The 12,289-nt window shown below is 36.8% G+C and overlaps 1 pseudogene; it reads left to right on the top strand.

The window, feature by feature from the left end:
* The first annotated feature begins 1,107 nt into the window (after positions 1-1,107).
* On the top strand, positions 1,108-5,440 carry LOC143568803 (uncharacterized; annotated as a pseudogene).
* The last annotated feature ends 6,849 nt before the right edge of the window (positions 5,441-12,289 follow it).

Below are 12,289 nucleotides of genomic sequence, written 5' to 3'. Positions count from 1 at the left end.
ACCGTTTTGGTCGTCTCGGTCTTTGTAATTTATTTGCATTAATGTAAAAGGCATTTTGGTAATTTATCAGTCTCATTCGTTATATTTAAGTGTTCATTCGTTAAGAATGTTTAACGAATGAACCTATACGTTATTGTTAATATATGTTCGTTAAGGATTTTAAAAGAATGGACCTAATCGTTATGAATATGTTACCATTGGTCATGGAATGTTGACGAAAGAGGTTTAGCGAATGAGTTATTCGCTATACTATTTAAGTTATGTTATAATGAAGACGAATGAGTCCCATTCGTTACAAGATATGTAACGAATGGACTTTGTCTTCTTTATATAGGTTGTTTATGCCTTATAATTAACCGGTGTTTTTAATTATCTTTTGTGAGTCTTTACTCTTCCAAAATTACCTCTCACACATACACACTTCGTTCATTCTAACCTATCTATAACCTTACACATATCAAGAACCAGATCTTGATTCATATATTGATATGAATTGAATCGTGTTAAGCTCAATTAAGCTCTCTCAAGTTGTATCAAAGTTGAGCGTTCGATTGTGTAAGTGATTTAAGCCGTTATAATGATGAATTATTGATAATTCATCAGTTAATTGTTATAAGTTTGAATCTGAAATTGTTCATTCGATTTCGACTTAATTATCATGTTGACATGGTTAATTGAGACCGAATTGAAATAAATTTAGTTCATAGTCAGATTTGTAAGATTCACTTTGGTTTAATTGTGTTATTGTTTGGATAATTGATTGGAACGGGGATGGATTGAGTGTAATTGAAACAAAGGTTTCTGTGTGTTGAGTTTTTGGATTTCGGACGAGTTTTGTATAGGAATTGTGAGTCTGGACGAGTCTGTGTTTGTTCGCAGGAATGAGACGATTTTAAGCTTTAGATTGTTAATTTAGGTTGAGTTTTGGACAAGTAATCCAGTTTTTATTGATTGTCTGGATTCATGTTTGGATCTGAGATTGCAGATCTAGAAATTTGAGTTTGAAGATTTTGAGATATCATTTGTTACACTATAACGTATCATTCGTTATACTGTAGCTACTCATTCGCTATCAACCTATAAGGCAATGTGTAGTGGAGCTACATCATGGGCGACAAAGAAGAAGAAGAACACCCCCTCACCCTCGGCAATATTGGGGCTAAAAGTGGCGGGGGCGGGATTATATTGTCGCCGGATTGGAGAAGAAAATAATAATATAATAATAATTTGACCGTTGGATAACGGGTAAATTAAAAAAAAAAATTAAATTAAAAACTTAATATAAATATCAAACCAATTAAACAATTTTCACCATATCATACACAAACTCAAACATAAAAATGTCAATAATTTTCATCATTTTATACTTCTTCAAACTCAATGGGTTCCCAGGATTCCACGTATTTTGCCGAGATTTGGGATCAATTAATCAACGAGAGTCAAAGAATTCATCAGATTCATCGACGAGTGGCGGAAGAGCATTTAGAGGTCACGAACGGGTTCGGGCCGTCGCCAATAACATAGTGTCCGGCTCTACTAGCTATTCGCCACCACGTAGACGGTCATATATCCTTCGGGATCGCAAGCAAGCGAACGATCGTTTGATGAATGACTACTTCAACGACACACCTACATATAACGACTCTATGTTTCGACGTCGTTTTCGGATGTCCAGGCGTTTATTTTTGCGCATCGTTGGAGATATGGAGCGGGAGTATGAGTATTTTCAACAGAAACCCAACGCAAGAGGATATTTAGGATTCTCCGCCATCCAAAAGTGTACTTCGGCTCTACGAATCCTCGCATACGGCAACACGACCGACATCAATGACGAGTATTTAAATATGGCTGAGAAAACAACGAGAGATGCGTTGGAGAATTTTTGCATCGGTAAAATTTAAATTGTTTGTATTAATTATTGTTTTTAATATAAATATTTTTTAATAATTTATTTGTATAGGAATAATACAATTATACTCTCGTCGTTATCTGAGGATTCCTACTTCAAACGACCTGACTCGTATATACGATGTACACGAAAGCAAACATTCTTTTCCAGGCATGATCGGGAGTATAGATTGCATGCATTGGGAGTGGGCCAACTGTCCAACTGCATGGCGAGGTTAATACACTCGTGGTTATCACGGAGTGCCAACGGTTAGTTTTCAAGCCATTTGTTCACATGACCTCTGGATTTGGTCAGCCTACTTCGGCTTAGTCGGCTCCAACAACGACATAAACGTTCTCAACGCGTCATCCTTGCTAGAGTATTACATCAGCCGTAGCATACCGGTCTTACCGTTTTATGCCAACGATACCTTCTATCGTCATGGATACTATTTGGGATATGGGTATATCCAGAGTACTCGATCTCGTCAAGATGTTTCAAGACCCTATTGAAGAAAAAACAGAATATTTTAAGAAGAAGCAAGAGTCCGCGAGAAAGGATATCGAGAGGTGTTTCGGGGTTCTAAAAAAACGTTGGCATTATGTGAAAAACCCATGTTGTGTATGGTCGTTGGCAAAAATGAGCGATGCTATGTATACGTGTATCATATTGCATAATATGATTTTAGAATACGAGGGAAACGCAATATGTCAACACTATATACCAGGAACCGTTCCAAAACAGTTCCCTGAGCCAACCCAAGACCAACGAACGTATAACATTCACCAGCTCACATCAAGTGATATACATAACCAACTGAAGGCGGATTTGGTTCAACACGTGTGGGATAATCGTCCCGTTGAGGACGAAGAGGAGGACGAAGATGAGGAGGAGGATGAAGACGAGGACGAGGACAAAGATGAGGAGGAGGACGAAGACGAGGACGAGAACGAAGACGAAGATGAAGACGAATAGATTAGTTTTTTTATTTGTAATTTTATATGTATTTTTTTGTGGTGTGTTTTTTTATTGTAATTTATTTTTATTATTGGTGTGTTTTTTAGTATTATGCATTTTTTTGTATTTATTTTTTAATTTTAATACATTTTTATTTAATTATTTAAATAAATTGATTTTTATTTGTTTAGTTTAGTTATAAAATATAAAAAGAAAATAATAAAAAAAGATACTGTGGGCCCAATTTGTAGCCCCTACACCATTACACCCCAAAAACAAATTCCCACCCCTTGCTGACTGGGCGCCACGTGTCGCAATTCGCCCCCATTTGTAGCCCCTCCACTACGCATAGCCTAACTGTATTTGGACACTTGGCAGGTTGATACAACTAAACAACTGCTCATTCGCTACTGTAGCTCATTCGTGATCAACCATTCGTCATCAAATCCCTATTCCTGATCAATTCATTCGTTACGGAAACACATTTGTGAAAGATTAATTCTTTACTTCATCCGTTATGCTATCCGTCATACCATTCGTTATACTATTCGTTTGCTCATTTGTGTGCTGATTCGTTATCATTGAATCATCATTCGTTATAGTCATTCGTGTAAATAGTGGTGTCATTCGTTACCTGATTCGTGACACCATTTGTTATCATAACCTTATAAACCCATTCGTGTTACTATTCACTATACGTTATCAATTTCAACCCATTTGTTACAACTCTTTCCCATTCGTTACTGAAAATTACAATTTGCACCCTTAAGTTTTAAGTTTGGGCATTTTAACCTAAGTTTTGAATTCCTTGATCATTTAACCCATATTTTTGAAATGGCTAGCTTTTATGCTTTAGCATCTCAAAATATGCTGATGCAAAAGATGCTTCACTTAGACGCTGATATTGGGTCACATTCCAAATGTCCCCGATTGATGAAATTCAGCGACTTTGCTAAGTGGAAACCAAGATTCCGAGCACATTTAGGATCCATACATCCTGATTATTCGAGATATCTTAATGATGTGTATATTTCTCCTTTGATTGGTGATGCAACTATTGGTTTTGAACCAAAAGCTTTTAATGCTTATACTCAGGAAGAGAAAAAGGCATTAGAAATCGAAACAAAAGTATATTCTACTTAGACAATGGTTTTACCGGATAATATTTTCTACCATGTGGGAAGTATTAAGATATATGCATTTTTGTTTAAACACATCAAGATGAGAAGCATGGGAAATGCAGAAGAGAGCAAGAACGTTATGTTAAAATTCCAATTCAGAAATTTAATTTGTTGAAGGGAGAGACAGTTGAGGAAATGCTAACTAGGTTTAACCATCTGATTGCTGAGATGAATAAACTGAAAACAGAACCAAATTAATCAGATAAGATTGACACTGTCAATGATGCTCTACCTGGTTCTTATTCAACTTTTCTACTTGTGCTGAAAGAAAACAGTTTCTTCAAGAATGATGATCTAACTGCTATGGAGTTTATGCAGAAAATTGTAGAAAGAGAGTATAATATGAGGTGTCAAAAGTCTTCAAAAGAAAACCAAGATCCAACATTATATTTAGGATCTCTACCATTGAGCAGCACTACAGCCCCAATCAATGCTTTTCTCTCTCAAACTTCTCAAGATGTGCCGCCTTTATTAAAAGAACCAATGCCAAATGTTTGCTTCATGGCGTCTGGTTCAAACACAAATTCTGGTGGATCAACTGGTGCTAGTAATGTTTTTGCTCAACCACCAAATGTGAACATGAAAGAAGCTGAACAACACTTTGTTTTTCTTAGTGCTTTCATGAGTTCATATGAACATTTAATGAGTGGTAAAATATCCACGAGTGAACTTACTAATGAAGACTATGACTAGATCGATCCAAATGATTTGGAGTTGACGGACTTAAAGTGGAATATGGAAATGATTGCGCGTAAAGTAAATAAGTTCATGCAAAGAACTAAGAAAGATCTACCAACTTTGAACAAGCGGGTTGGTTTTGATAAACTTAAAGTAAAATGTTATAACTGCCAAGATTTTGGGCACTTTCCCTAAGAGTCTGACAAGCCGAGAAGGAACACAATAGACCGCGTAATCAAGACAGAAGCTCATGAAAGAAGTACATTGATTCAACTGAAAAAGCTTATGGGGTGATTCTTCTAAAGTTGCTGGTTAAAAAGCTCTGCTTACAGCCGAAGGGATTGATTGGAATCAAAGGCTGTTGGGTAATGGCAACAAAGCTAATCTTGACATGTTTGATCAAGCTGAGAACTTTCAAGACGCTCAAGGAGATGGATTGACTACCGATAATGAATCAGAGACTGAATCAGATTCTGATATTTCATGCAGCATGCATCCAACGTCTTTTGCATGTATGGCCAAGATTGATGAGGTTAGTCCTATTTCTGTCTCTGCTATGTCTGAAAATGTTTTAGCTAAATCAATTAACTTATCTGACACTGCATTCTGTGATAGTTTTGAGGAATTCAAGTCAAAATATGACTTTATTCATGCTCAAAATGAATCACTATTGAAAGAACTTACTTCAATAAAAGACAACTATAGACAATCATCGGATTTACAAAAGAAATCTTAAACTAAAATTGAAGAATTGTCAAATAGTAATCATAACTTAAAAGCCGAACTTTTAGGAAAACTGATTATAAACAGTTCCAAGAAATCCTCAAGCAAAGAACAAAAATAACTGAACTTGAAAATGAAGTTTTTGAGTTAAAGAGTAAGTTAGACAAATTTAGAAATTCATCCTTTTTTGTTAAATCTAATAATTCAAGTATCTGGTAAACAAAAGGGTTCTAATATTGGCTTATGTTTTGTTGAAGTTCCTCCACCATTTCATGATGATATTCACAAAATCCATTTTCTGGAAAGAAGAAGTTGTTATTTCCGACAAATCTTCAAATATTTCTTCATCTAAGAACAGTGAACCAATCATTCAAATGGAGATACCTAAACAAAGTGAAAAGAAGAATTTATTATTCTATCATTAACTCAAGGACCTCAGATTCAAAGTAATAAAGTTTTTGTTGAGGAGGTGATAATTGAGGATGTAATTGAATCTGACGTTATACACAAGGAACAGAACATTCCACGTTCCAATCGCATTCTTTGTGATCCTCAAGAGTTTGAGGAAGTTGTATATGGTTCAACTATATCTAAGATGAACAAGGTAAAATCTTTAAAGGCTAAACCCAAGAGATCACAAAAACCAAAATTTTCTAATGAGGATTTGATGCGTTTCATCAATCCTACTCTTGTTAATGTAAACACAGGTCGTGTGTGAAAAATAAAGGGTCTTGGTAAAGTGTTCAATGAAAAAAAAAACACACTTAATTTTATCAAACCAGAGTTTATTGAAAGCGTCTTTCAAAATGAAACATCAAAATTGAATGAACTTGAACAAGCTTTTGCAAGATCTAAGTCGTTAAACAAGCCTATCCTTTGGCCAAGTTTGAAACAACACATTAATACTATTAAACCTCTAAAGTTTGTTAGTTCTACTGGAACAGACACTTTACAAAGTTTTTCAAACTGTTCAAACATGTATTTTTACAAAAAGAAAAAACCTGTGACGTTTGATGATGAATATACTATTAAAGTTTCAAGTGATTCTTGTCAACCACTTGTTGCAAAATCTTCTGTCAAACCACAATGTGTGTTTGTTGATATGAGAACATGTTTTTTATGTGGAAAACGATGACATGTTTTCAGAAGTTGTGGAACAAGGAAAGTGAAGAATGTTAATCGAATGAACAAGGAACAACCCAAACCAGTTCATGTGGTAAAGGAAATTCTTAAAAGACCATTGTCTCAGGTTGACGAGACTCAGATTTTGTTTCACAATGTGACACAATGTGAATCCACGCAAGGTGGTTCATGTTAATGAAACTTCAGTTAAATTAAAGCCCAAATTTTTTGTTCCTACACAACCAATTTGCAAAAATGTGAACACAAACTTGGTTCAGGATGCATATCTAAGACGCAAGTATAAGAGACCAGTGACAAAAGGGCAAGTCCCAAAACTCAGGTCGTTCTCTAATCGTCTCAAACCGTGTCCCCGACAACGGCGCCAAAAACTTGATGTGCGAAAAGCTATATATAAATATTAATAACCAATTCTCGCAATTCAACACTAAGTCTTAAATTTATAAAACAAAACGATCCTAACTAAACATTCCACAAACACCAAGTGTACCGATCGCGTAGCAACATTGTCTAATGGAAGTCCGGATGTTGAACACAAAGACACGTGAGAAAGGCTCAGATAATTAACCTTAATCTCAGATAATTAACCTTAATCTAAGTCCCACCTAAATAATATACTTATCTTAATTATATAAACTAACTAAAATTAACTAACTTAACTTTACTAACGGTGAAACTTAATGGAACTAACGATAATAAGAAAACAAATCACCTAGGTAGGATGACTTAACGGCCGTAAGATGATACGGGTGCTAACATGTGATTGAAACCAGGGTTCTAAAGATGGGCTAACGTAGGCGAGGTCGAGGCAACAGGGTCCCTACGGTCAATTTTACAAGAAAATCCTAACGATGTCTAGATAACTTTTAATTCGAGGTTGTTTATCTATGTACCCTAATGACTCGTCACTTGGTCCATGTCTAAATCACATATCTCACTAAGGCTCGAGCTAATTACAAACCTAGGAGAAGAGGGGTAATTCAACACTAAGGACAAATTAACTCAACTTACAAATTGACCTAGTCAACAGCTGGAAAACCACACGTTGTCTCGCAATGACTAACCAAATCAACTAAACCAGCAGGATAAGCCGACACCTACGGTTTTGGTAGAACTCAAAGGTGGTGAACCTACTGACTTTAATGATCCAAGAAACACAAACCCTACTGGTATGCCTGCCACAATCAATCAACACACAAAGTATTAACCGAACATGCAATTAAAGCCTACACGAAACTAATTCATTCAATAATCAATTTGTAACATCCCGTTTTCTCGTTTCGGTTAATAAAATAAAATACGAGTTATTATAAGTCGGACTTGTGTTGGGTTAAGTAATATGGGTAATGGACTTGGGTTAATAAGGAAGGGATAAAGACCATGAACTTAAGCCCATGACCCATGATATATAAACCTTAGTTAACCTATAATCCATTCATTTCCACTCATTCCATACACCATAAAAAACACATACTTAAGCTCTCTCTCATCTTTCTCTTTCTCTAACAGAAACCAAGAGGGAATACCGAGCATCGATCATAGGTAATAACGTTATGATATTATATGGATTCAAACCCGCTAGATCTAATCGCGAAACGGCGAGCCGACACCCTACACCGTTAAAGACACGGGATCTGGATGGAATTAGGTATAAATATATCAAAATATGAGCTTAGGGGTCACCCTAGCTCAGATCTAGATTAAACGGGAAAAAAAACGGTGAAAAACGGTGGAAAACGAGTGAGGTCTCGCTTTTCCGGTGATGACGGCGCCGGAAAACGGCGTACGAGATTAAAGGGAATGTCAGAGAATATTCTAACATTCTCTGACCTAACCCTAATTCGTTAACGGAAGAATAACAAATTACAGCAATTCGTTATGCCCATTCATTAAGAAAGAATAACGAATGAGCTTCATTCTTTAAGCAATTCGTCATGTCCTTCGCCACGGATTGATAACAAATGAACCCTCATTCGTTATTAAGGCCAGTTCGTTATAAATGCCAGTTGATTATAAAGGCCAGTTCATTATAAAGGCCAGTTCGTTATAAAGGCCAGTTCATTATACAGACCAGTTCGTTATAAAGACCAATTCGTTATGAGGGTCAATTCGTTATAAGTTAATAAGTAACGAATGAACCTCATTCGTTAACGAACTGGATAACGAATTAAGTTTGAAAGAATGATAGAAAGGGCTCTGGACTTGGAATAAAATGGATTATTACAAAGAAGCCATAGAAGTTCATGAATTTGCAAATAAAATAATAAATTAGAATTCTAATGAAAAATGGGTTAAGACAGCTCGACCCCAGCCAGGGGCTCTACCCCTTGGACCCTGCTAGGGGCTGCCGCCGCTAGAACCCAGCTGCCAGGGGCGTTGCCCCCGGACCCCCGTTCTTTTGACGGTTATAATTAAACTAGAACCGCGATATGGGTAGTGATAGTTAATTGATACGCGTAATTGTTATACAGTTAGTCGTGCACAACTAAAGAAAGGAATAACCATTAACGGCGAACGTAACAGGACGCAAGTGAGTTTCTAGCCCCACTTCCTTGTTATGTTTTTGGGGTTGTGTGCATACTGAATTTGAATGTTAATACACTTACTTAAATGGTAAGTCTATGCTAAAATGATCTATGTGATAGTATGTATGAATGTATAATGAAAGCTCGTCGGTGCGTGAATGATCTTCGGATATTGCACGTATCAACGGGGAAAGTAATATTAGTATGCCTTTTGTGAAATATGTAAGTATGAAAGTACGTAATGAAATGAGTATGTACGAAAGTATGATTATGTAAAGAATGGTATGTATGGTTATAGCACGAATGAAAGGTATGGTTTACGTAGGGAACAGACCCTAATAATATCTGCGAATGTAGGGAACATACCCTAATAAAATCTGAGAATGTAGGGAACGGACCCTAATAATATCCGCGAATGTAGGGAACAAACCCTAATAATATCAACGAAGGTTATGGGACGGAATGCTCTTTAAAACGTATATGTATGAATGAAAGTATGTATGTATATAAGTATAGAAGTAAGAATGAATGTATGAATGTATGTAAGTATGTAAGGAAAGACTAAGGTATGTATCTTCGGATACGTATTTACGTAAGTATGTGAATGTAATGTATTTTTCCTGATTAACTTGAACTCACTTAGCATAGCTAACTTTTAGTATGCACGCAGGTTAATAGACTGAGACAGCTGGTTTGATTGTGACACATGGTAGGATTGAAGAGGCTGGCATCTGAAGATTTGTCATGATGTTATGAATGCTATAACTTATGTTGTGTTTCAAAAGACATGTTATGGAAGTTTACAATAGATAAACAATCAACCACTTGTTAAGCACCCTCAACTAGTTAATATAAACCATTAAACATCAAATCTAGGTGATTCTAACCAATCTACCTAACCATAATGAATGAACACTAGATAATAATCATAATTAAGCTCAAAGTATCCATCACAAACTAATTGGAACTTGTTTCAAAATCTAAAATTCAAAAACGAATTCACAAACGTTTAAAATAAGCAAAACCAACAACCGGTTGAGAAACTCCAATCCAACAGCTTCTCCTCTTCATAAATACGTCTGGAACTAATGTGGGACGGCTAGGATCTTGATATATTTCGTTCATAGGGTTTTATAACTATATATAGATGATTAAACTTGCAAAACAAGTCAAAATAGGTCAAACCCAGTCCAACCAGCCCATTACAAGACAAAACAAACGGGTTGCATGAAATTTGATGAGATGGGACACCCCTAAGGCCGCACCACGCGACTTAGGGGTCCTAGGTGGCCGTGCGACGTGGGGAGCACCCACATGTTTGGTTTTTCTATTTTCTCCTTGTTTAGCTTCGTGTACGTGTTCCGACTTTCTCTCGAACCTCGTATAGCCTTGTTTCCTCTTCTTGGACCTTGTTATCTATGCCTCTAATCCAAGGAACCTACAATAAACACCAACATGTAATCACAAGCATACACAACTTGATACTTGTTAACGTTTAAGCATAAAACAAACATGAAATCGGGACAATTATCTATATATTTTGCATCACATCATGATTTAAACGAGGGACTATGTGTAGCTTCCCAGCCGGATCTACACAGGAGTATCTTGTAACACGAGGGTGCGGAATCCCCACGTATACGATACGAGTGTCGAGACAAATTAATACGTTGAATATATATGTAAAACACACGAGAGGATATGATAAAACTTGATATATTGCAGGGGCCAACACGTGATACAAGAGATCACTAAACCAATCGTTCAAAAAGAATTCATCAAAAAAACCCGAAGTTACGAGTTTATATAACTCGAAAACTTCGCCTAACACACTAGGCGAAGTTGTCATAACTTCGCTTGACTACAAGTTCGCTCATAACACAGCGAACATATAATAACACGTTCAATTATAAACTAACAATATAAACAACTACAGACACAACTAAACACGAGATACTGAACTACTGGCATCATGCACCAACAGACTCCCCCTTTGCAGTAGCTTCATATCTCTATCTTCTTTCTCGTGTCTTGTATTCCAAACATCTCGTACCACTCGTCTTCAAGCATGAACACCCTGTCTTATAGAGACAGAGACTACCCTCTGGTACTTCTTAGCTTCTTCCTTCCACGCAGGAATGTAGAATATCTTCTTTTCATTGAGTACCTGCAAATCAGCTTGAGACAGAATAACCAAGTCCAATGGATCATACACTCTTAGAATCTCCTGTTCATCCACATATTCCATAACAGCTTCAGCAGTCTGGCAGTCAACATACCACCACTTTAGATCCTTCAGCACATTCTTGGGCATCATCTTCATCGGAACCTCTTTCAAGCAACGAATCGGCTTATACTTCATCACCATCCAGGGCTTGCCATCAGACCGCATTCCCCGTTCCTTATCTTCAACCAATTTCCCTTTATGTGGCTTCAAGAACTCGAACTTTTATCTTTCACACTTTCTTTCCATACAATCCTTCCAACCCATCTTGCAAAATTGTCATCACTTCGATTAATCAACCTCAAATTTGCCAAATCTTTCACTTCACACTCAGGTAAGGTGTTAAGCGATCTCAAGGCCTTCTTAAAATACTGAATCCCATCATAACGCTTAATCACAAACAACTTCAACTGTTCATCATACAACCAGCAAATGATACCTTTCTTTGACTCCGCGTACCCCTTGATGTTGTAACTATTCTTAAACAATGTTGGAATTGCAGGCTTCTTTGTTTTGAAGAACCACTGAGCATAGCCTTCTTTCCATCTCGGTTGTTCTTCCCATTCAGACTCATCCGACACATTTTCATCTAAACTCAGCTTCACCTCATCGGCACTTGGAATATCATGCTCTACACCATCATCAACAATCTCCCCTTCTTCCAATTCACTATCAATATCTATCTCTTTCCCAATATTTTCAATCTCATCAATTGTTAACACATCATCGACTAACTCCTCATCATCGTTTCCCAAAACCCTTCATCATCTTCAACCACCATTGTATCACCACCTGTACTGCTTGACGGACCCGCAGACTCCCCTTGAGATATGGTAGTCCCAAGAGTTTGTTCAGTTCTTGGCAACTCACCACCTGCACCTTTTGATGCATTGGGATCATCGTCTCTGTCTTGCCTCTTCATTGTTCTCAATTCATCACTCTTACAACTCGACTCCCCCTGAGATTCTAAGAA

The sequence above is a fragment of the Bidens hawaiensis genome, unplaced genomic scaffold (genome assembly GCF_021521415.1).
Source record: "Bidens hawaiensis isolate Kalapana, Puna unplaced genomic scaffold, B.hawaiensis_p1.1 tig00024230_1, whole genome shotgun sequence".
Taxonomy (NCBI): domain Eukaryota; kingdom Viridiplantae; phylum Streptophyta; class Magnoliopsida; order Asterales; family Asteraceae; genus Bidens; species Bidens hawaiensis.
Note: the sequence above shows the minus strand (reverse complement) of the source record. Positions and strands in the feature narration are given on the sequence as shown.